Below are 26,325 nucleotides of genomic sequence, written 5' to 3'. Positions count from 1 at the left end.
AAAATAGAACTAACTCTAAACCTAACCCTAATTGTAGTCTAACCCTAACTCTAACCATAATCTAACTCTAACCCTAATCGCAGCCTAACCCTAATACTAACCCTAATCTAACCCTAACCCTAATCGCAGTCTAACCCTAACACTAACCCTAATCTAAAACTAACCCTAATCGTAGTCTAACCCTAACACTAACCCTAATTGCAGTCTAACCCTAACACTAACCCTAATCTAATGCTAACCCTAATCACAGTCTAACCCTAACACTAACCCTAACACTAACCCTAATACTAACCCTAATCTAACGCTAACCCTAATTGCAATCTAACTCTAACACTAACCCTAATCTAACGCTAACCCTAATCGCAGTCTAACCCTAACACTAACCCTAATCTAATGCTAACCCTAATCGTAGTCTAACCCTAACACTAACCCTAATCTAATGCTAACCCTAAACACAGTCTAACCATAACACTAACCCTAATATAACCCTAACCCTAATCGCAGTCTATCCCTAAAACTAACCCTAATCTAACGCTAAAACTAGTCACAGTCTAACCCTAACAATAACCCTATTCTATCACTAACCCTAATCACAGCCTAGCACCAGGGCCGCAACTAGGGGGGGGGGCTGGAGGTGCACGTTCACCGGGTGAGCCGCTGTACCTGGTGCCAGTGACCTCCAGCCCGGCGCTGCAGAGAGGCTCCAAGCCGGACGTCCGCTGGTAATATTTATTACCAGCGGGCGCCCGGCTCCTTCTCTGCAGTGACGCGGTGTAGCCGGAGCCGGAGGTTGGAGTTCTCTCCTGAACTCCAGCTTCCGGCTCTCCCCACGGGCACTATGGGGGAGACGTCATGACATCTCCCCCATAGTTCCAAGGAGCAGCCGGCGGACCGGACGCGACGCTGGATGCAGGAGCGGGGTTCAAGGTAAGTATTTTTTTTTAATAAGCTGCACTACAGGGGCATTATTATGGGGGCAGGGGCATTACCACAGGGGCATTACTATGGGTGCATAGGCAATAAGGGGCATTACTAATGAGGCATGAGCACTACACGGGCATTACTATTGGGGCATGGGCACTACAGGGGCATTACCACAGGGGCATTACTGTGGGGGCATGAGCACTACAGGGGCATTACTGTAAGGGCACTACAGGGATATTACTATGGGGCATGGGCAATACAGGGGCATTACCTCCTTGAAGAAGGCAGAGCCCCTGCCGAAACGCGTTGGAGACCCCCTACATTCTGACACCACAGCCAGCTTACACCAGAGCTCTTCATTCCTGCGGAGAACTCGGTCGAGCCTTGCTGCTTCCAGAACCCTCTCTACCCACCACCCGCAAGGCCGCGCTGGGCATCACACCTAGCAAAGCCCTTCGCACCCCTCTTGATCACCACTCAACCTGCTAGACCCAGGCGACCACGCACCGCCCCCTGGGAGCAACCAACACCAGCTCCACTCACAGCTGTTCATCCAGCAGCAATCCCTAAGCGATCCACACCAGCAGGCACTCACCAGGCAGCAGGAACAGAACGCCAGCAACGCGGTGCACCAAGCCCCACAGTGCACCAGCAAGCCACTACCACACACAGAGCTTGCTCCAACCGCTGACACTGCAACAGCCATCCAACACCGCATCTGCAAAAGGAAACTAACACCAGCTACCAGCAGCCCAAGCCTTTTTCACCAACAAATCCTACCGGTAGGTAAGTGACTCTGAGACTTATACACCTGCGCGGGACGCCGCCAGGGTGTACATCCACAACCGCCAGACCCGCTGCCAACCCACCACTCCCCTCCCCCCGAGACATCCTAAGACTGTTGACCAAAGGTCCAGCAGGGGTAACGTGCCGGTCTATTGAACTGCACGGAAAGGAGCCCCCTAAAAGGGTCCACTCACCTCCCCAGTCTCCACCCACACACACCCCCAAGTGGATCGCTCACCCCACCTGGGTGCCTGGGACCAAACAGGATTAGTACTTTTTTTCCAATAAACCCTTTGGCCCCCATTTCTGCCTCTGTCTTCATTTCCTCACCCACCACCTCCAGTCCATTAGACCCCCTTCCCTCCCTACACCCCATCACTCCACAAACAACATCGAACACAAAAGACCACAACACACTATTACTCCAGCATTACACCCATAGGGCGAGCGCACCCTCCTCACCCTCTACCCCATTATATCGTTACACAGGACCCGGTACTCCTGCTTTTAGGAAGGTGCAGCACCCCGACACAAACAATACATCTCACATCCCATCTGCCCATACAGCAGAGCGCAGTTCTAACCCATCATTTGCATTACTATGAAAGCATGGGCACTACAGGGGCATTAATATGGGAGCATGGGCACTACAGGGGCATTACTGTATGGTGGGCACTACAGGGGCATTACTATGGGGGTATTAACATATGGGCATTACTATGGGGGCATTACAATATGGGCACTACTGCAGGGGGAATTACATGGGGGGCGCCAAATTACTGTCTTGCCCCTGGTGACAAAAATCCTAGTTTCGGCCCTGCCTAGCACCAACTCTAATCTAACGCTAACCCTAATCGCAGCCTAATCCTAACCCTAATCGCAGTCTAACCCTAACACTAACCCTAATCAAATGCTAACTCTAGTCACAGTCTAACCCTAACAATAACCCTATTCTATCGCTAACCCTAATCACAGCCTATCACCAACCCTAATCTAATGCTAACCCTAATCGCAGCCTAATTCTAACACTAATCTAACGCTAACCCTAATCGCAGTCTAACCCTAACACTAACCCTAATCTGACTCTAACCCTAATCGTAATCTAACCCTAACACTAACCCTAATCTAACGCTAACCCTAGTCGCAGTCTAACCCTAACACTAACCCTAATCTAACGCTAACCCTAGTCGCAGTCTAACACTAACTCTAACCCTAATCTAACGCTAACCTTAGTCGCAGTCTAATCCTAACACTAATCCTATTCTAACACTAAGTATAAACTAACGCTAACCCTAATCACAGTCTAACCATAATCTAATGCTAACCCTAATCGCAGTCTAACCCTAACACTAAACCTATTCTAACACTAACTGTATTCTAACACTAACCCTATTCTAACGCTAACCCTAGTCGCAGTGTAACCATAACACTAACCCTATTCTAACACTAACCCTAATCTAACGCTAACCCTAATAGCAATCTAACGGTAATCTAATGCTAACCCTAATCGCAGTCTAACCCTAACACTAACCCTATTCTAACGCTAACCCTAGTCGCAGTGTAACCATAACACTAACCCTATTCTAACACTAACCGTAATCTAACGCTAACCCTAATAGCAATCTAACGGTAATCTAATGCTAACCCTAATCGCAGTCTAACCCTAACACTAACCCTATTCTAACGCTAACCCTAGTCGCAGCCTAACCCTAACCCTAATCTAACGCTAACCCTAATGTTAACCCTAATCTAAAGCTAACCCTATTTGCAGTCTAACCCTATCCCTAATTGAAGCCTGATCTTGGTGCTACCCCTAACCCATTCGGTCTATTGACATTCACAAAGTCAACATTCTGACAATACTGACATATCAGTGTCAACATTGTAAATGTCAACATTTAGACAATGTCAACATTATAAATGTTGACGAAGGGCCCGATTCTAAATCAAACGCAGAAGCGTCTATTGCTACATCCATGCAGCCGAATGTGCAAAATCTGAGACGCCCACTTTAGAATCCATGCATGCTATAATAATGATTGCTATGTCCTTACACTCCACCATTGGCTGCACCATCAAAACTTGCACCAGTCCTGTATCAGGTACAGGTTCTCTGACTGACCATGGCATTCTATGCCTACGGCTGTGCGTTAGTGTCATGTTTCAGCAGAAAGTTCTCTTAGTGGTCTATTTACAAAGCAGTGTTAGGAGACAGTTAGGAGCTGATTGGCTGGCACTTTATCACTTTTCACTCTGTCTCCAAACACTGCTTAGTAAATAGACCCCATAATCTGTTGACTTGAACCATTTATAATGCACAAAACTGCTTTTTCTGGTGATGTCACATGCCTTGACTTGCCTTGGTGCACCTAAATTTCTGCCAAAATGCATGGGCTTGTGGGGAGCTATTTCACCGACCAATGGGTGGAGTTGGGTAGATATCCTTGCTAAGTGTAAGTGCAGTACACAGGTTCACCTAGTTTTGCAACCCTGTACGAAAATTGTAATTCTTTCTGTGGTGCAAGATTATTAAAATAAGATAAAGGGGTGCACCTTTTTGTAAGGGATGTTCTTGCGTTGCAGAAAACACACAGCCATTATCTTACCACAACAATACTTACATTTTGAAAACTATCATACATCTGTCTTTATCAGAACCAAGAGTTGTGGCACTATGCAAAATAAAGACACAAAGGGGTATATTTACTAAGGTGCGGGTTATTAGAAGTGGTTTTGTTGCCCATAGCAACCAATCAGATTCTACTTAACATTTATCTAGCATCTTCTAGAAGGTAATAGCTAGAATCTGATTGGTTGCTATGGGCAACAAAACCACTTATAAAAACCCGCACCTTAGTAAATATACCCCAAAAAGTTAGTTCTGAATAAAAGATCACTCCTTCAACTTGATCATTTGGAGGTATGAATCCACAATTTCCCTTCTGGTCTATACTAATCACAAATAGAGTGGTAAATTCCATCGAGTCTCTAGTGCAATTTCTGAAAAAAAAAATATATTTTTCTTATCACAGAAAAACCCAAATTATAATTTAACATTTTACTAAACTGTATATGAACATTTATGCATTTCTTGAATTTTTATTCAAAAAACTTAATTGTTCCCCCTGGTGGCGAAAGTGACAATGATTCCCCAAAAGACTCAGGGTCTCATTCAGACCCGCTCGCGAGCGCTGAGCGCGTGCAAGCGGGTCGATGTTTCCCAAATGTCAGTGAGAGTGCTCTCGGCTCTGATAGAGCCGAAAGCACTCCAGGGCTTGCGGCAAGGAGACCCTACCGCAGGGTCTCGTCGCAAGCCCTATAGTCGCGATGGTCTTGACCATCGCGACCATCATCATGGATGCTCGCATAAGCTGTGGGTGGTCACCCACAGCTATGCGAGGGTCCAAGAGGCCGCTCCATTTTTATGTAGGAGGGCCCTGATTCAGAGCGAACGCTCTGGTCAGAGCGTCCGGCTCTGAATCAGGCCCTCAGTTTTATGTTGTTCTCTGTTATACAAAATTATATGGTACATTTTTAACTGTCATAAAAGACTTTTGAAAGTGCATTAACCCATCCACTACCAATGGGGATTAGACCCACAATGCATTGCAGGCCTGACCCAACCGCATGCGGTTAACTGGAGTGGCACGTATGTTGCCCTCCAACATTAATTAGTGTAGACAACTGGCTCCAGACCAAATATGCAAGTTTAGCCCACAGTCTTTAAATGAGATTGGAATTTCAAGGCATAAATTAGATGGTTGCACTGAAAACTCTAAATGGAGTTTTGTTTATTATATTTATATCTATGGATTGTCACAAACAAAAATATCATTCAAATAACTTATTAAAAAAAAATTGAGGTAATATTAAAAATATTGTGGCCACAGGCTTTTTGCCACATAGCATGCAAGCAGCTATTGATAGTACCTAGTTTAGATTTATAAATGGGTAGCAAGGTTATGCATTCAAATTCAGTTTATCACAGTGCTTTGAAAAGTATTTGAAAAGCAAATATGGAACATAATGTAGATCAATAGGGAAAATAAAACATTAAGTGCCGAACATTGTATATTACATGTCGGTTTCAGTTGTTAAGTGTTGCCTAAAGTCTTTCAAAACATGTTTGTATTTTTTGAGTTTGCAGAAAAAGACAAAAAACTTGAATATGAATTGAAGCGCACTGTGGTTTGACATAGATTCTTTCTAGCATTGGTAGAAAATGAAAACCCTTAAAACAGTGAGTTATTTAATTCAGGATTTTTGGTTATATACAAATGTCTTTCAACACACATTTCCTTGATCTCTGTAAGAGGGAGCTAAGCAGGATGTCTATAAAAGGTACATAATCTCTATTAATGATGACCTTACATGTCTACCCTGCAAAGAGTACAGTAGCTAACTTGTTGGAGCGACTATAAAAATAGCTAATCATGCACAAATGTCAGCATTTCTTTACAACAAAAATAGTAAGATCGTGTTGGAAGGATCCAAGACAGAGATAGCACTATGGACAAAATGAAATCTCTTTGGTACTAAGTAAACAAACCTAAATAAGCAAACTTATAATATTGGCCTTAAAGTAAACTGGAGGCTTGTTCTAATTATATGTATCTTGCTTGTGAGGCAAAGTAAGGACATTGCAGATGATACTGAACTATTAGTACCAGTTTACTTCGAATCGCTAGATTATAAAGAATGCAAATCCCACCTATCGCCACCCTCTGTGGTGTATGTCCCCATGGGATGTTTCATACATTCCCAGATATACAGTAGTCTGTATTGATATTGATATGATATATAATAATCAAGGGTGAAAAACAAAGGGGGTTGGAGAAAATACGCTGGAAAATAAAACATGGAGTTAAAGATATGGGGGATTTACTAAAACATCAAAGGAAAAGTGGGTTACTTATAGCAACCAATCAGTGAGTGCTGATGAAAATAAAGTGAGAGTAAATTGAAGATATGAAAACAAAGGGAATAACATGCAAACACAACGTAAACTCTGCAGAGGTCCACGTGGATACTGAGATGTTGTGTAAACATAGTAAAAGTGGGAAATTGAAATTGGTCTGTGAAATAGTTTATAGCTGACACCATGTATTACCATAATCCATCACTGATACATTGCCATCCAACTGGGCCCATTGAAATTATGGGGGAGATGTATCAAGCCTTAGAAAGAGATAGATTACCAACCAATCAGTTCCTGACATTTTTTAAACACAGCCTGTAAAGTGATAGTTTGTAGCTTGGAGAGAGATAAAGTGGAGAGAAATAAAGTACTAACCAATCAGCTTCTGTCACTTTACAGGCTGTGTTTAAAAAATGAGTTAGGAGCTGATTTGTTGGTACTTTAACTCTCTCCAAAGCTTGATAAATCTCCCATAATATTCTGTAGCAAAACTACAATGTCCGGTGTTCGAGAAGTTGTGGCTGCATAATATGGAAATCATGTGTTACTACTAGTAATTCATCCATCATGGTTTCATTGCCTTGTAATTCATTTGCCTAAGTGTTTGTTTCAATTGCTACAGCTGCACTCTATCACTTGTCCGTAAGACACAATCAGATTTGACCTGGTAAAGACATAACAAGTCTCTGATTGGCAAGCTAAGTATTGTGAGCTGTTTCTTTCCACCATAAAATTATTTTATATTAGGATACAGAGGTAAAGAAATCGCGTTGTTATGGAGAACTTACATAGCAGTCAGGAAAATCCATTAAAACGTATAAGCTGATGTAGTATTTCATTTGAGTTTTCACTGTAACAGAAATGTGACTACATTAGAATACGGCCATATGAGTTTTTACATTGTAACGTAAGTCATGATGTATTGTTTGGACTAGAGGTGTAACTATGAACAGATCTTCCCACAGTTATAATTGCAGATGCTGTATTGCACTACTTATGTGTGTTATTATTCTGTTTATAATGTATAACTGTAATAAAAGGTATGTCTTTATCAGCTAATTTCTCACTTGCCTCCAATTATACCAGTCTGTAAGAGGAAAACATAATGGTAGCAATGTCTTGCAGCTTTGATGTTCATTATATATGCACACAATGAATAAGAGACTTGGCCCAACGACAGTGTACACTGTAAATAATACACACCACAGTCCTAATTAAGTTTTTTCAGCGTGTGTCTATCAAAATATTCCATCATAATGTAAAGCTTCAAATAACCATTAGATTTTTCATTGCATCCAAGGCAAGTTTCAAATAGGGGCTTATGCAGAGTCCGTAGCAAAATGGGTGTAAATTACTGGGGAAAACAAATGCATAGTGCATAAGTTAGGCCGTACACATCTTGAGTCTCACCCACCACTGCAGTGGCAGCATATCTATCTAGATTACGAGATTATGACAAGTCTTCATGCTTCATGTTGGTTTGCACTGGCCCTGTACCAGGTTTATATGTCCTTATTGAACTTTGCGTCTAATAGAAAGCAGCAGTGAGCGTCAGACATGTGCAGGTCTGCATGGTGCATATGCTTGCGTGTGCTGTCTGAGTGAAATCACCCAGTATACTTTACATAAACTTGCACAGTACTCACCCTGCATCAGCCCTGAAGGATATACATAGATGTATAAACAGCATTAGCTCCTAACTACTACCTCACTAGCTTCTGTCATATAGCATATAACATAACTTATTAGATCCCACGTCCACAAAGATAATCCTCACAGTATTTTGTGAGTTGTTTAAGAGGAGGGCAAATACTTCCCAATTACGCGAAACTAATGACTAAAGCTGAGTACACACTTGACCCTATGTATCCCGGCACGCCTCCATCTCCACAGGATCCTTCTTCGTGGCTGCAGCCGGGCAGTGCAGCTGATGCTGGCATGTGGCTGCAGGGTCCAGAGATCAGTCGACAACTCTGGTCTTGGCAGCGTAAACACTTCCATATTGGTTGGCTGGTCAGCGGTTGGATCTCCTGATTTGTAAGTATGTTTATAAATTATTTGACCCGACCAGGCAGTACACACTTGTCAAATGTCTGACCACCTGGTCGGTTAGGGGTTGGATTGACCGCAGAATGGAAACAGTAGTTTGCAGGAATCTATGACCTGCAAACTTTCTTTGTTCTATGGAATAGGATTGTTACCTAGCAACAGCTGGTGGGTAGGTAGGCAAGCCTCCCGACTGCCGCTGGAGAAGGTAAAGTGAAAAGAATTTTCACTTACCTTTTCCACAGCTGGGGGAGTGGGTTGGTGCGGCTCCTGTCACGTGTGTATGCGCACGCTCGGCGTGCGCACGCACGTCACATGCACAGTCGCGTGGACGTGTGCGCACACGGACATAAGAGCTGATAGGCGCTTATGAGCCGGCAGGGCAGGCGCATGCACGCTGGTCACATGTGCGTGCGATGACCTGCGCTGTATAGCCTGCTCCCTGCAGATTTTATGGAAGCTTACGGATGGCAATCCTGAGGAGAACAATAGGTGGGAGGTGTGTAACCTTGAACTGTGCTAGCATACCAATAAGGACTGGAGACTAAGGGATGCAGAGTGAACAGTATTTAATAGTAGTCTTGGTAAACTTAGACAACCAGGAGTAGATGAAGAACTGACAAATGGAAGGAACTGTTTAAACCTAGGAAAAGTCTTAGAACCAGGAAATATAGGTAGATTTAAAGCTGACTTTTGGCAATCCAAGAACAACGGAGCTCGCCAGCGGGTCGATGGTGGGGTACTGCGCACGCGTGCCACGCGCATGCGCAAGCCCAGGAGCGAGAGAGAGATTCTCTTGCTCTGGGACTCACTACAAAAGGGGCGGCTGTTAATGTTGATCGACAGCTCACCCCGTTTTGTAGGCGGGGCGGGGGGGTTGGTTGCACAAACAGAGGCATTCCCAAAGGAATGCCTGCCTTTTGTGGGAGGCACCACTGACATCACCAGTGATGTCAGTGGAGAGCTTCCTGCTCTCTACCTACCCACCAAATGTTGCTAGGTGCAAGCCTCCCGACGAACAAATGTGTGTACACAGATTTGCTGCAAAGAAAATTTTTGGCTCTTGAAATGCAATATGTTTTTATAACTAGTTGGAGTAACCTTGTTGTGCCCTTACAGAGAACTGATACGTAGTGTATTGTACAGGCCATAAATGCAGATATGTAGTAACTGTGTTCCTCTTTATAAGATACTTTCATAGAATTTTTGGGGATAGTGTTTCTCCTCATCTCTATGGCACTGCATACAATGGCTCTATAAATACATAATTAAATTTATTAATGCTGCATATATTTTTGCCTATTTTTTTACATATATTTATCTATTTTTATTTTAAGAAAACCAAAATGATAAACCAAATTAAGTTGTTGCTAACTGAAAAAAACAATACATACTTTAAGCAATTTGGTCTTTGTAGATTTATTAACATTTCATTTTTAACATTTATAGCACCAGAATATTAATTAATAGGCACAGGTGGAAAATTTATTGTAGTTCCTCCATTTTTTTCCAATTCAAAAATCACTTTTCATAGTAGGGTGTGAAGAGATAATCTAAGGTGCACTGACAGACTCACTAAACTCAGTCCCTGAAATAGCCCCTTTGAGGTAAGGTGTTCCATTAATAAAGGACACATAGCTATTATACATTATCAGTAGCTGGCTGGTCCACAATTGAGATAATTGCCTCAAATTCACATCCCCCATTAAGAAGTGTTATCGCTGTTCAGGGCAAAATGCATTGGCCACCAGTTTACCTTCATTAATGTGCAGTAAGGGACATCAGGACTGTCTTTATTAAAGGTGTCAATTTTGTAAGCTTGAAGCATTTTACATTGGTTTAAGTGGGTTTAGAAATGCACATGGAAGGCACAATACAGGCCTGATGCTGAGTTTTATGCACCCATTTGTGGATCAAATGTTGCGTGTTTTCAAACCACGCATACTGCAGAACACAGCATACACAAGTATGGGTAATACACATTGGGCTGTAATCAGGCATTCTTCTGTAGGCAACGTTTGGAGAAGGTGCACTGATGGAACTGTAGTTTGTGCAGAGTTGGGGGGAAGACTAAGTAATCCCTAGCAGTATCATTTTCATAAAGTAGAGGCTGTATATTCTATGTAAATTGTTGTTGATGATGATGATAAATCCCTGATGATAATGACACATATTAAACCAAGCATACACATAGGTGGTGGGTGAAATGAAAAGATCTATACATCTCTGCATATGGGCAAATATACACATTTAGATCTGTGCGCGCAATGTGGGAGCAATTATGGCTGATTTGTGTTCTACTCTGCATCAGGCCATTATACATCTAATCCAATGTGCCTTGACTAGTGCACAAGTGTGATAGAGCGTGGACACTATGCAAGATAATGTGATCTAAGGGGCACTGCATACGGGTATAATGTGATTTAAGGGGCATTAAAGTGGCATAATTGGATTTGTAGGACACTACAATGTGGCATAATGTGATTTATAGAGTATTACAATGTGCCATAAAGGGATCTAAGGTCTTTGTAAAATGTCATTGTGTGTACTAAGTGCCCTAAAAAGTGGCATTATGTGTACTAAGGGCACTACAGAATGGCATTATGTGTACTAACGGCACTAGAAAGTGGCATTATCTGTAATGAGGACACTATGAAGTGGTATTATGTGTACTGAGGGCACTACAAAGTGGCATTATGTGTACTAAGGGCTCTAAAAAGTGGCATTATGTGTACTAAGGTTACTACAAAGTGGAATTATGTGTACTAAGGGCACTACAAAGTGGCATTATGTGTAATAAGGGCACTACAAAGTAGCATTATGAGTACTAAGGGCACTGCAAAGTGGCATTATGTGTACTAAGGGCACTACAAAGTGGCATTATGTGTACTAATGACACTACAAAGTGGCATTATGTGTACTAAGGGCACTAGAAAGTGGCAATATGTGTACAAAGGGCAGTACAAAGTGGCATTATGTGTACTAAGGGCACTACAAAGTGGAATTATGTGTACTAACGGCACTACAAAGTTGAATTATCTGTACTAAGGGCACTATGAAGTGGTATGTGTAATAAGGGCACTACAAAGTGGCATTATGTGTACTAAGGGCACTACAAAATGGCATAATGTGTACTAAGGGCACTAGAAAGTGGCATTATGTGCACTAAGGGCACTACAAGGTGGCATTAAGTGTACTAAGGGCACTAGCAAGTGGCATTATGTGTACTAAGGGCACTACAAGTTGGCATTATGTGTACTAATGGTACTAGAAAGTTGTATTATCTGTACTAAGGGCACTACAAAGTTTCATTATGTGTACTGAGGGCACTACAAAGTGGCATTATGTGTACTAAGGGCACTACAAAGTACCATTATGTGTACTAAGGGCACTACAAAGTGACATTATGTGTACTAAGGGCACTACAAAGTGACATTATGTGTACTAAGGGTAATAGATAGTGGCATTATCTATACTAAGGGCAATAGAAACTGGCATTATGTGTACTAAGGACACTACAAAGTGGCATTATGTGTACTGAAGGCATTACAAGTGGCATTATCTGTACTAAGTCCATTACAAAGTGGCATTACGTGTATTAAGGGCACTACAAAGTGGCATTATGTGAACTAAGGGCACTGCAAAGTGGCATTATGTGTAGTAGTAGTGGCACTAGAAAGTGGCATTATGTGTACTAAGGGCACTACAAAGTGGCATTATGTGTACTAAGGGCACTACAAAGAGGCATTATGTGTACTACTACTAATGGCACTAAAAAAGGGCATTATCTGTAATAAGGACATTATGAAGTCGCATTATGTGTACTGAGGGCACTACAAAGTGGCATTATATGTACTAAGGGCTCTACAAAGTGGCATTATGTGTACTAAGGGTACTACAAAGTGGCATTATGTGTACTAAGGGCACTACAAAGTGGCATTATGTGGACTAACAGCACTGCAAAGTGGCATTAGCTGAACTAAAGGCACTATGAAGTGGTATGTGTACTAAGGGCACTACAAGTTGGCATTATGTGTAATAATGGCACTAGAAAGTGGCATTATCTGTACTAAGGGCACTACAAAGTGGCATTATGTGTACTAAGGGCACTACAAAGTGGCATTATGTCTACTAAGGGCACTACAAAGTAGCATTATGTGTACTAAGGGCACTACAAAGTGACATTATGTGTACTAAGGGCACTAGAAAGTGGCATTATCTGTACTAAGGGCACTACAAACTGGCATTATGTATACTAAGAGCACTACAAGGTGGCATTATGTGTACTATAGGCACTACAAAGTGGCATTATCTGTACTAAGGACACTATGAAGTGGCATTATGTGTGCTAAGGGCAAAACAAAGTGGCATTATCTGTACTAATGGCACTATGAAGTGGTATGTGTAATAAGGGGACTACAAAGTGGCGCTATGTGTAGAAAGGGCACTACAAAGTGGCATTATGTGTACTAACGGCACTACAAAGTGGGATTATGTGTACTAAGGGCACTACAAGTAGCATTATATGTACTTTGGGCACTGCAAAGTTGCATTATGTGTACTAATGGCACTAGAAAGTAACATTATGCATACTAATGGCAATAAAAAGAAGTATTATGTGTACTTAGGTTACTGCAAAGTGGCATTATGTGTAGTAAGGGAATTAGAAAGTTGCATTATGTGTACTAAGTGCACTGCAAAGTGGCATTATGTCTACTAATGGCACTAGAAAGTAGCATTATGTGTACTAATGGCACTACAAAGTGGCATTATGTGTACTCAGGGCATTATGAAGTGGTATGTGTAATAAGGGCACTGCAAAGTGGCATTACGTGTACTAAGGGAACTAGAAAATGGCATATGTGTACTAAGGGCACTAGAAAGTGGCATTATGTGTACTAAGGGCACAAGCAAGTGGCATTATGTGTACTAAGGGCACTACAAGGTGGCATTATGTGTACTAAGCACTATAAAGTGTCATTATGTGTACAAAGGGCACTACAAAGTGGCATTATGTGTACAAAGGGCACTACAAAGTGGCATTATGTGTACTAAGGGCACTACAAAGTGGCATTATGTGTACTAAGGGTACTACAAAGTAGCATTATGTGAACTACGGGCACTACAAAGTGGCATTATGTGTACTAAAGGCACTACAAAGGGGCATTATGTGTACTAAAGGCACTACAAAGTGGCATTATCTGTACTAAGTCCACTACAAAGTGGCATTATATGTACTAAGGGTACAACAAAGTGGCATTATGTGTACAAAGGGCACTACAAAGAGGCATTATGTGTACTAACGGCACTAAAAAGTGGCATTATCTGTAATAAGGACATTATGAAGTCGCATTATGTGTACTGAGGGCACTACAAAGTGGCATATGTACTAAGGGCACTAAAAAGTGGCATTATGTGTACTAAGGGTACTACAAAGTGGCATTATGTGTACTAAGGGCACTACAAAGTGGCATTATGTGGACTAACAGCACTGCAAAGTGGCATTAGCTGAACTAAAGGCAGTATGAAGAGGTATGTGTAATAAGGGCACTACAAAGTGGCATTATGTGTACTAAGGGCACTACAAGGTGGCATTATGTGTACTAATGCACCACAAAATGGCATTATGTGTACTAAGGGCACTAGAAAGTGGCATTATGTGTACTAAGGGCACTAAAAGGTGGTATTATGTGTACTAAGGGCACTAGCAAGTGGCATTATGTGTACTAAGGGCACTACAAGTTGGCATTATGTGTAATAATGGCACTAGAAAGTGGCATTATCTGTACTAAGGGCACTACAAAGTGGCATTATGTGTACTAAGGGCACTACAAAGTGGCATTATGTCTACTAAGGACACTACAAAGTAGCATTATGTGTACTAAGGGCACTACAAAGTGACATTATATGTACTAAGGGGATTAGAAAGTGGCATAATCTGTACTAAGGGCACTACAAACTGGCATTATGTGTACTAAGTGCACTACAAGGTGGCATTATGTGTACTAAGGGCACTACAAAGTGGCATTATCTGTACTAAGGACACTATGAAGTGGCATTATGTATACTGAGGGCACTACAAAATGGCATTATGTGTGCAAAGGGCACAACAAAGTGGCATTATCTGTACTAAGGGCACTATGAAGTGGTATGTGTAATAAGTGCACTACAAAGTGGCATTATGTGTACTAAGGTCACTACAAAGTGGCGTTATGTGTACTAAGGGCACTACAAAGTGGCATTATGTGTACTAAGGGCACTACAACGTTGGATTATGTGTACTAAGGGCACTACAAAGTAGCATTATGTGTACTAAGGGCACTGCAAAGTGGCTTTATGAGTACTAATGGCACTAGAAAGTAACATTATGTGTACTAAGGGCACAGGAAAGAAGTATTATGTGTACTAAGGGCAGTAGAATGAAGTATTATGTGTACTTAGGGCACTGCAAAGTGGCATTATGTGTTCTAAGGGCACTACAAGGTGGCATTATGTGTACTAAGGGCACTAGAAAGTGGCATTATGTGTACTAAGGGCACTACAAAGTGGCATTATGTGTACTAAGGGTACTACAAAGTAGCATTATGTGTACTAAGGGCACTACAAAGTGGCATTATGTGTACTAAAGGCACTACAAAGTGGCATTATGTGTACTAAAGGCACTACAAAGTGGCATTATCTGTACTAAGTCCACTACAAAGTGGCATTATATGTACTAAGGGTACAACAAAGTGGCATTATGTGTACTAAGGGCACTACAAAGTGGCATTATGTGTATTAACGGCACTACAAAGTGGTATTATCTGTACTAAGGGCACTAGGAAGTGGTATGTGTAATAAGGGCCCTTCAAAGTTGCATTATGTGTACTAAGGGCACTACAAAGTAGCATTATGTCTACTAAGGGCACTACAAAGTGACATTATATGTACTAAGGGGATTAGAAAGTGGCATAATCTGTACTAAGGGCACTAAAAACTGGCATTATGTGTACTATGGGCACTACAAGGTGGCATTATGTGTACTAAGGGCACTACAAAGTGGCATTATCTGTACTAAGGACACTATGAAGTGGCATTATGTATACTGAGGGCACTACAAAGTGGCATTATGTGTGCTAAGGGCACAACAAAGTGGCATTATCTGTACAAAGGGCACTATGAAGTGGTATGTGTAATAAGGGCACTACAAAGTGGCATTATGTGTACTAAGGTCACTACAAAGTGGTGTTATGTGTACTAAGGGCACTACAAAGTGGCATTATGTGTACTAAGGGCACTACAACGTTGGATTATGTGAACTAAGGGCACTACAAAGTAGCATTATGTGTACTAAGGGCACTGCAAAGTGGCTTTATGCGTACTAATGGCACTAGAAAGTAACATTTTGTGTACTAAGGGCACAGGAAAGAAGTATTATGTGTACTAAGGGCAGTAGAATGAAGTATTTTGTGTACTTAGGGCACTGCAAAGTGGCATTATGTGTTCTAAGGGCACTACAAGGTGGCATTATGTGTACTAAGGGCACTAGAAAGTGGCATTATGTGTACTAAGGGCACTACAAGGTGGCATTATGTGTACTAAGGGCACTAGCATGTAGCATTATGTGTACTAAGGGCACTACAAGGTGGCATTATGTGTATTAAGCACTATAAAGTGGCATTATCTGTACAAAGGGCACAACAAAGTGGCATTATGTGTACTAAGGGCACTACAACGTGGCATTATGTGTACTAATGGCACTACAAAGTGGCATTATGTGTACTAAGGGCACTACTAAGTGACATTATGTGTACTAAGGGCACTAGAAAGTGGCATTATCTATAGTAAGGGCACTACAAACTGGCATTATATGTACTAAGGGCACTAGAAAGAAGCATTATGTGTACTTAGGGCACTGCAAAGTGGCAATATGTGTAGTAAGGGAATTAGAAAGCAGCATTATGTGTACTAAGGGCATTGCAAAGTGGCATGATGTGTAATAAGGGGACTAAAAGTGGCATTATGTGTATTAAGGGCACTACAAAGTGGTATTATGTGTACTAAGGGCACTACAAAGTGGCATTATGTGTACTAAGGGCACTTGAAAGAAGTATTATGTATACTTAGGGCACTAGAAAGTAGCACTATGTATACCAATGGCACTACAAAGTGGCAATATGTGTACTTATGGCACTACAAAGAGGCATTATGTGTTCTAAGGGCACTACAAGTTGGCATTATGTGTACTAATGGTACTAGAAAGTTGTATTATCTGTACTAAGGGCACTACAAAGTGGCATTATGTGTACTGAGGGCACTACAAAGTGGCATTATGTGTACTAAGGGCACTACAAAGTAGCATTATGTGTACTAAGGGCACTAGAAAGTGACATTATGTGTACTAAGGGCACTACAAAGTGACATTATGTGTACTAAGGGTACTAGATAGTGGCATTATCTATACTAAGGGCAATAGAAACTGGCATTATGTGTACTAACGGCACTACAAAGTGGTATTATGTGTACTGAAGGCATTACAAGTGGCATTATCTGTACTATGTCCATTACAAAGTGGCATTACGTGTATTAAGGGCACTACAAAGTGGCATTATGTGAAATAAGGGCACTGCAAAGTGGCATTATGTGTAGTAGTAGTAGTGGCACTAGAAAGTGGCATTATGTGTACTAAGGGCACTACAAAGTGGCATTATGTGTACTAGGGGCACTACAAAGAGGCATTATTTGTACTAACGGCATTAAAAAGTGGCATTATCTGTAATAAGGACATTATGAAGTCGCATTATGTGTACTGAGGGCACTACAAAGTGGCATTATGTGTACTAAGGGTACTACAAAGTGGCATTATGTGTACTAAGGGCACTACAAAGTGGCATTATGTGGACTAACAGCACTGCAAAGTGGCATTAGCTGAACTAAAGGCACTATGAAGTGGTATGAGTAATAAGGGCACTACAAAGTGGCATTATGTGTACTAAGGGTACTACAAAGTGGCATTATGTGTACTAATGCACCACAAAATGGCATTATGTGTACTAAGGGCACTAGAAAGTGGCATTATGTGTACTAAGGGCACTACAAGGTGGTATTATGTGTACTAAGGGCACTAGCAAGTGGCATTATGTGTACTAAGGGCACTACAAGTTGGCATTATGTGTAATAATGGCACTAGAAAGTGGCATTATCTGTACTAAGGGCACTACAAAGTGGCATTATGTGTACTAAGGGCACTATAAAGAGGCATTATGTCTACTAAGGGCACTACAAAGTAGCATTATGTGTACTAAGGACACTACAAAGTGACATTATGTGTACTAAGGGCACTAGAAAGTGGCATTATCTGTACTAAGGGCACTACAAACTGGCATTATGTGTACTAAGGGCACTACAAGGTGGCATTATGTGTACTATAGGCACTACAAAGTGGCATTATCTGTACTAAGGACACTATGAAGTGGCATTATGTGTGCTAAGGGCAAAACAAAGTGGCATTATCTGTACTAAGGGCACTATGAAGTGGTATGTGTAATAAGGGGACTACAAAGTGGCGCTATGTGTAGAAAGGGCACTACAAAGTGGCATTATGTGTACTAAGGGCACTACAAAGTGGGATTATATGTACTAAAGGCTCTACAAAGTAGCATTATATGTACTTAGGGCACTGCAAAGTTGCATTATGTGTACTAATGGCACTAGAAAGTAACATTATGCGTACTAATGGCAATAAAAAGAAGTATTATGTGTACTTAGGGTACTGCAAAGTGGCATTATGTGTAGTAAGGGAATTAGAAAGTTGCATTATGTGTAATAAGTGCACTGCAAAGTGGCATTATGTCTACTAATGGCACTAGAAAGTAGCATTATGTGTACTAATGGCACTACAAAGTGGCATTATGTGTACTCAGGGCATTATGAAGTGGTATGTGTAATAAGGGCACAGCAAAGTGGCATTACGTGTACTAAGGGAACTACAAAATGGCATATGTGTACTAAGGGCACTAGAAAGTGGCATTATGTGTACTAAGGGCACAAGCAAGTGGCATTATGTGTACTAAGGGCACTACAAGGTGGCATTATGTGTACTAAGCACTATAAAGTGTCATTATGTGTACAAAGGGAACTACCAAGTGGCATTATGTGTACAAAGGGCACTACAAAGTGGCATTATGTGTACTAAGGGCACTACAAAGTGGCATTATGTGTACTAAGGGTACTACAAAGTAGTATTATGTGTACTAAGGGCACTACAAAGTGGCATTATGTGTACTAAAGGCACTACAAAGTGGCATTATCTGTACTAAGTCCACTACAAAGTGGCATTATGTGTATTAAGGGAACTACAAAGTGGCATTATGTGTTCTAAGGGCACTGCAAAGTGGCATTATGTGTACTAATGGCACTAGATAGTGGAATTATGTGTACTATGGGCACTAGAAAGTGGCATTATGTGTACTAAGGGCACTATAAAGTGGCATTATGTGTACTAAGGGCACTAGAAAGTAGCATTATGTGTACTAAGGGCACTACAAAGTGGCATTAAGTGTACTAATGGCACTACAAAGTGGCATTATGTGTACTAAGGGCACTACAAAGTGGCATTATATGTACTAAGGGTACAACAAAGTGGCATTATGTGTATTAACGGCACTACAAAGTGGTATTATTTGTACTAAGGGCACTATGAAGTGGTATGTGTAATAAGGGCACTACAAAGTTGCATTATGTGTACTAAGGGCACTACAAAGTAGCATTATGTCTACTAAGGGCACTACAAAGTGACATTATATGTACTAAGGGGATTAGAAAGTGGCATAATCTGTACTAAGGGCACTACAAACTGGCATTATGTGTACTAAGGGCACTACAAGGTGGCATTATGTGTACTAAGGGCACTACAAAGTGGCATTATCTGTACAAAGGACCCTATGAAGTGCATTATGTATACTGAGGGTACTACAAAGTGGCATTATGTGTGCTAAGGGCACAACAAAGTGGCATTATCTGTACTAAGGGCACTATGAAGTGGTATGTGTAATAAGGGCACTAAAAAGTGGCATTATGTGTACTAAGGTCACTAAAAAGTGGCGGTATGTGTTCTAAGGGCACTACAAATTGGCATTATGTGTACTAATGGCACTACAACATTGGATTATGGGTACTAAGGGCAATACAAAGTAGCATTATGTGTACTAAGGGCACTGCAAAGTGGCTTTATGCGTACTAATGGCACTAGAAAGTAACATTATGTGTACTAAGGGCACAGGAAAGAAGTATTATGTGTACTAAGGGCACTAGAATGAAGTATTATGTGTACTTAGGGCACTGCAAAGTGGCATTATGTGTACTAAGGGCACTACAAAATGGCATTATGTGTACTAAGGCACTAGAAAGTGGCATTATGTGTACTAAGGGCACTACAAGGTGGCATTATGTGTACTAAGGGCACTAGCAAGTGGCATTATGTGTACTAAGGGCACTACAAGGTGGCATTATGTGTACTAAGCACTATAAAGTGGCATTATCTGTACAAAGGGCACAACAAAGTGGCATTATGTGTACTAAGGGCACTACAACGTGGCATTATGTGTACTAATGGCACTACAAAGTGGCATTATGTGTACTAAGGGCACTACTAAGTGACATTATGTGTACTAAGGGCACTTGAAAGTGGCATTATCTATAGTAAGGGCACTACAAACTGGCATTATATGTACTAAGGGCACTAGAAAGAAGCATTATGTGTACTTAGGGCACTGCAAAGTGGCATGATGTGTAATAAGGGGACTACAAAGTGGCATTATGTGTATTAAGGGCACTACAAAGTGGTATTATGTTTACTAAGGGCACTACAAAGTGGCATTATGTGTACTAAGGGCACTTGAAAGAAGTATTATGTGTACTTAGGGCGCTAGAAAGTAGCACTATGTATACCAATGGCACTACAAAGTGGCATTATGTGTACTTATGGCACTACAAAGTGGCATTATGTGTTCTAAGGGCACTACAAAGTGGCATTATGTGTACTAATGGCACTAAAAAGTAGCATTATGTGTACTAAGGGCACTACAAAGTGGCATTTTGTGTACTAAGGGCACAACAAGGTGGCATTATGTGTACTAAGGGGATTACAAAGTCGCATTATGCGTACTAAGGGCACTACAAAATGGCATTATGTGTACTAAGAGCACTAGAAAGTGGCATTATGTGTACTAAGGGGACTACAAGGTGGCATTATGTATACTACGGGCACTAGAAAGTGGCATTATCTGTACTAAGGGCCCTACAAAGTGATATTATGTGTACTAAGGGCACTGCAAAGTCGTATTATGTGCTATGGGCACTACAAAGTAGCATTATGTGTACTAAGGGTACTGCAAAGTGACATTATGTGTACTAAGGGCACTAGAAAGTGGCATTATCTGTACTAAGGGCACTACCAACTGGCATTATGTGTACTAAGTGCACTACAAGGTGGCATTATGTGTACTAAGGGTACTACAAACTGGCATTATGTGTACTAACTGCACTACAAAGTGGCATTATCTGTACTAAGGACACTAAGAAGTGGCATTATGTTTACTGAGGGCACTACAAAGTGGCATTATGTGTGCTAAGGGAACAACAAAGTGCCATTATATGTACTAAGGGTGCTATGAAGTGGTATGTTTAATAAGGGCACTACAAAGTGGCATTATGTGTACTAAGGTCACTACAAAGTGGCACTATGTGTACTAAGGGCACTACAAAGTGGCATTATGTGTACTAAGGGCTCTACAATGTGGGATTATGTGTACTAAGGGCAACACAAAGTAGCATTATGTGTACTAAGGGTACTGCATATTGGCATTATGTGTACTAATGGCACTAGAAAGAAGTATTATGTGTACTAAGGGCACTGCAAAGTGACATTATGTGTACTAATGGCACTAGAAAGTAGCATTATGTGTACTAATATCACTGCAAAGTGGCATTATGTGTACTAAGGGCACTACAAAGTGGAATTATGTGTACTAAGGGCACTATAAAATGGCATTATCTGTACTAAGGACACTACAACGTGGCATTATGTGTACTAAGGGCACTAGAAAGTGACATTATGTGTATTAAGGGCACTACAATGTAGCATTGTGTGTACTAAGGGCACTAGCAAGTGGCATTATGTGTACTAAGGGCACTACAAGGTGGCATTATGTGTACTAAGGGCACTAGAAAGTGCATTATCTGTACTAAGGGCACTACAAAGTGGCATTATGTGTACTAAGGGCAGTACAATGTGGCATTATGTGTACTAAAGGCACTACAAATTAGCATTATGTGTTCTAAGTGCACTACAAAGTGGCATTATGTGTACTAAGGGCACTACAAAGTGGCCTTATGTGTAGTAAGGGCAGTACAAAGTGGTATTATGTGTACTAAGGGCACTATAAAGTGGCATTATGTGTACTAAGGGCACTATAAAGTGGCATTATGTGTATTAAGGGCATGGCAAAGATAAGATCGTTCCTTAAAAAACTGATGGTGTGCCTTGAATATGTAACCATCTCATTCATGGTCTTATTCAAACCCGCTTGCGAGCGCCTGAGCACTCGCAAGCGGGTCGATGTTGGGTCCTTGTTGGGCTCTCGCAAGCGGATCGATGTTTGGCTCAGAGGGCCTGATTTAGAGCCAGACGCTATTTGCGGATGGTCGTTCCACAAAAGGGGCCGGCTATTTAAATTGAGCACTCGCTCATTGTGGTTTGTTGACGCCTCTATGTCTGAGCGAGCGAACGAAAAATGCACTCGCTATTTTGTAAAGACGCCCCTTTGCCGTTCGCATCACACGTCATCTCCGGTATTCATTTGATTAATCGGGTACATCGAAAGGCATCTGAACTGCTCGCAGTGCTTGTGGTAGGTTTATCCTACTGCTATCAGTGCGAGCAGTTCAGGCTAAAAGATAACCAAGTGACTTGGTCGATGACGCTCCTTTACTAATTATGCACTCCCATTAAACGGCCTTTTTACCATTAGGCACGCCTGCGTTCGGATCTCCACTCCCCCGTTTTCAAGCACCTTCCCCTGTTACCACCTACAAACGGTACATTCTGTTAATCAAATTAGCAGCCCCTCGTTGTTTTACGTGCGCACAATTTCCGACCACAATGACTGGTTGGCGCATGCGCATTACAACCCATACGCATGCACAGTTGTGCGAACATCGCTCATAGCGAACGAGCGTCCGCTTACGAGTGGCTCTGATTCAGGCCCAGAGTCCCCAGTGTGCTGTGAGTTGAAAAAGGTTGAAGGAAAATGAATTTTTCTGCATGGTGCCAATGGCCATGCATCTCTCTGCACAGCAATCAATGCCACTAAAGTCCAACTATCAACCCCTTTATAATTTATATAATTTCAAATCTTGCTCTGTAACCACAACCATCACTCCTCTTTCTTCCAGCAATTGTGTAGTATTGTATTGACAATGACGTGATTGATTCGCTGAGATCATGACAATCACTGATGGATCCCCACATGATATAATCATCCCCAAACAGCAATGTACCATATATGATACAAAGAAAATGAATCAAATGCGTTGATTTTTTTTGTGAAAAGGGCAAAAATTACTCATCAGACTCCAGTCATTATTCAGGGTTGGCTGCAAACTGCTTTACAAAAAGTTTGACAAGATTTGCTATTTAACATGGCTAAAAATACCACATAAGGATATATTCTAATTTTAATATGCAAAGAATATCTTATTTCTTTCACAGTCTCAAAGATAACTTGTCAGCTCCATAATGTTGGGATAAAATACAGGCTTCTACCACCTGTTCAAGATTCTCGCTGAGCAGCACAATTACATCTAGATGCCTTTGGGGTCTATTTACTAAGCAGTGTTAGGAGACAAAGTGAAAAGTGATAAGGTGCCAGCCAATCAGCTCCCAACTGTCATTTTTAAAACACAGCCTGTGAGATGGCAGTTAGGAGCTGATTGACTGCCACCTTATCATGTTTCACTCTGTCTTCTAATACTTATTATTACAACCGTTAGTGTGTCTGCATTATATATCAGTGCCTCCCCCCTCCTTGATTGTAGCAGCCTAGCAAGTCCCCCATCCCTTATAATACCTAATATTACACCCCTCAGCCAGCATTATATATCAGTGCCCCTCCCCTCCCCGATTGTCCCAGACAAGGCCCGAGCTCATATACATAACCTGCACTTTTAGATTATAATATCATATTGATATATATTTTCCAGTTAGTGTGTCCCACAAGTCCTCCACCCTCCACCCCCATAAACCAGGTGGGTACTGACACTGAATTTTAAATAACAATGCTCTCTCTACCACACCCCGCCCCACCTTCCCAGCATGAGAGCAGGCTGATCGTGTGAAATATAAAATGAACAGAAAAAAAGGCACTGGCAGAAGGAAGCACGCATGTACCTTAACATCTTATCCTGCCTCCTCTCTCCGTGCGGGTGACGTCATACGCGCGTGCATCATGACGTCACACGCACAGAACACAGGCAGTGGAGCAGGCACTTGGGCAGCTGCGCTGAGACCCTAGGACAGAGTCGGGAAAGAGGAGGAGCTCATCAGGAAGGAGGCGGAGCAGCAGAGGACAGTGAGTGTATGTATCTGCCGGGAGGGAGGGAGGCGGTGCTGCTCGGGCGGTCCTGTGGACAGCGGCTGCTAGACCGGCCCATATGGCCATCGGCCATTCTGGCATATGCCAGAAGCGCCAGATGGCCAGTCCGGCCCTGACCACCAGGATGGTGACGACATCCCCTTTTAACTTTTGTTTTGTATAGTATTGTACATTGTTGTGGTGGTATAGTGATATTATGGGGTCTATTTACTAAACAGTGTTAGGAGACAAAATGAAATGTGATAAGGTACCAGCCAATGAGCTCCTAACTGCCACCTCACAGGCTCTGTGTGAAAAATGACAGTTGGGAGCTGATTGGCTGATACCTTATCTCCTTTCACTTTGTCTCCTAACACTGCTTAGTACATAGACCCCTTAATGTGTTAAATATCACTGTTATTACTTTTGAAGTCCCTTAAATGTCTTTTGTTGCAGAAAGTGGTGGCCAAACTTAATAGCATATCATCTTCCACCACCATTACAGCAGCTGAAGGCACATCCAACGCCTTTATAGCAGTATCCTCAGGGGTTTTTATTAGGGGTGAGCGGGTTCGGATTTCTGAAATCCGAACCCCCCCGAGCCCCCCCGATCCGAGGCCGATCCGAGTCATGCTCGACTTTTTCCGCCAGACTCGGATCTGATATCGAGGCAAAACGTCATCATCCCGCCTTCCGGGTCTCGCGGGTTTTGGATCCTATATAAGGTACCCACGTCGGCGCCATTTTCTCACTCGGCTGTGGACAGTGAAGAGGTAGGGTGGGAGTTAGGGCTGGCTGGGCTGTGTAGTGTAGTGTAGTGCAGAGTAGTGTTGTGCTGTGCTGTGCTGTGCTGTGCTGTGCTGTGCTGTGCTGCGCTGTGCTGCTGTTGTCCATAGGGGCTGTGTCCACTACTTCAAAGTCCATAGGGGCTGGCTGTGTTGTGCTGTGCTGCTGTTGTTAATAGGGGCTGTGTCCACTACTTCAAAGTCCATAGGGGCTGGCTGGACTGTGTTGTGCAGTTAGTTGTCCATAGGGGCTGTGTCCACTCCAAAGCAAAGTCCTGTGCAGTGTCCCAGTCCTAAAGGGGTGCTGTAGTGTTATCCAGGGGGTGTTCTGTCCATCAGGGGTGCTCCCCCCAAGTGCAAATTTTTTTTTAATTTTTTCTGTGTTTGTGAATTGTGTGCGCAGTAGCCGCACGTGCATCAACAAAGTAGTGCCAAGCGTGCGCCTGTGTCATAAGTAAAGGGCCGGCTGGCTTGACCATTAAAGGGTGCTGTAACCCCCAAAGTACACTCCAAACCAAATAAAAAAATATTTTCTGTGTTTGTGAATTGTGTGCACAGTAGCCGCACGTGCATCAACAAAGTAGTGCCAAGCGTGCGCCTGTGTCATAAGTAAAGGGCCGGCTGGCTTGACCGTTAAAGAGTGCTGTAACCCCCAAAGTACACTCCAGTCCAAACCAAATTAAAAAATATTTTCTGTGTTTGTGAATTGTGTGCGCATTAGCCGCACGTGCATCAACAAAGCAGTGCCAAGCGTGCGCCTGTGTCATAAGTAAAGGGCCAGGTGGCTTGACCGTTAAAGGGTGCTGTAACCCCCAAAGTACACTCCAAACCAAATAAAAAAATATTTTCTGTGTTTGTGAATTGTGTGCGCAGTAGCCGCACGTGCATCAACAAAGTAGTGCCAAGCGTGTGCCTGTGTCATAAGTAAAGGGCCGGCTGGCTTGACCGTTAAAGGGTGCTGTAACCCCCAAAGTACACTCCAAACCAAATTAAAAAATATTTTCTGTGTTTGTGAATTGTGTGCGCAGTAGCTGCACGTGCATCAACAAAGTAGTGCCAAGCGTGCGCCTGTGTCATAAGTAAAGGGCCGGCTGGCTTGACCGTTAAAGGGTGCTGTAACCCCCAAAGTACACTCCAAACCAAATAAAAAAATATTTTCTGTGTTTGTGAATTGTGTGCGCAGTAGCCGCACGTGCATCAACAAAGTAGTGCCAAGCGTGCGCCTGTGTCATAAGTAAAGGGCCGGCTGGCTTGA

This window comes from Taudactylus pleione, unplaced genomic scaffold, assembly GCF_031769625.1.
Source record: "Taudactylus pleione unplaced genomic scaffold, aTauple2 ptg000082l, whole genome shotgun sequence".
Classification (NCBI taxonomy): domain Eukaryota; kingdom Metazoa; phylum Chordata; class Amphibia; order Anura; family Myobatrachidae; genus Taudactylus; species Taudactylus pleione.
Note: the sequence above shows the minus strand (reverse complement) of the source record.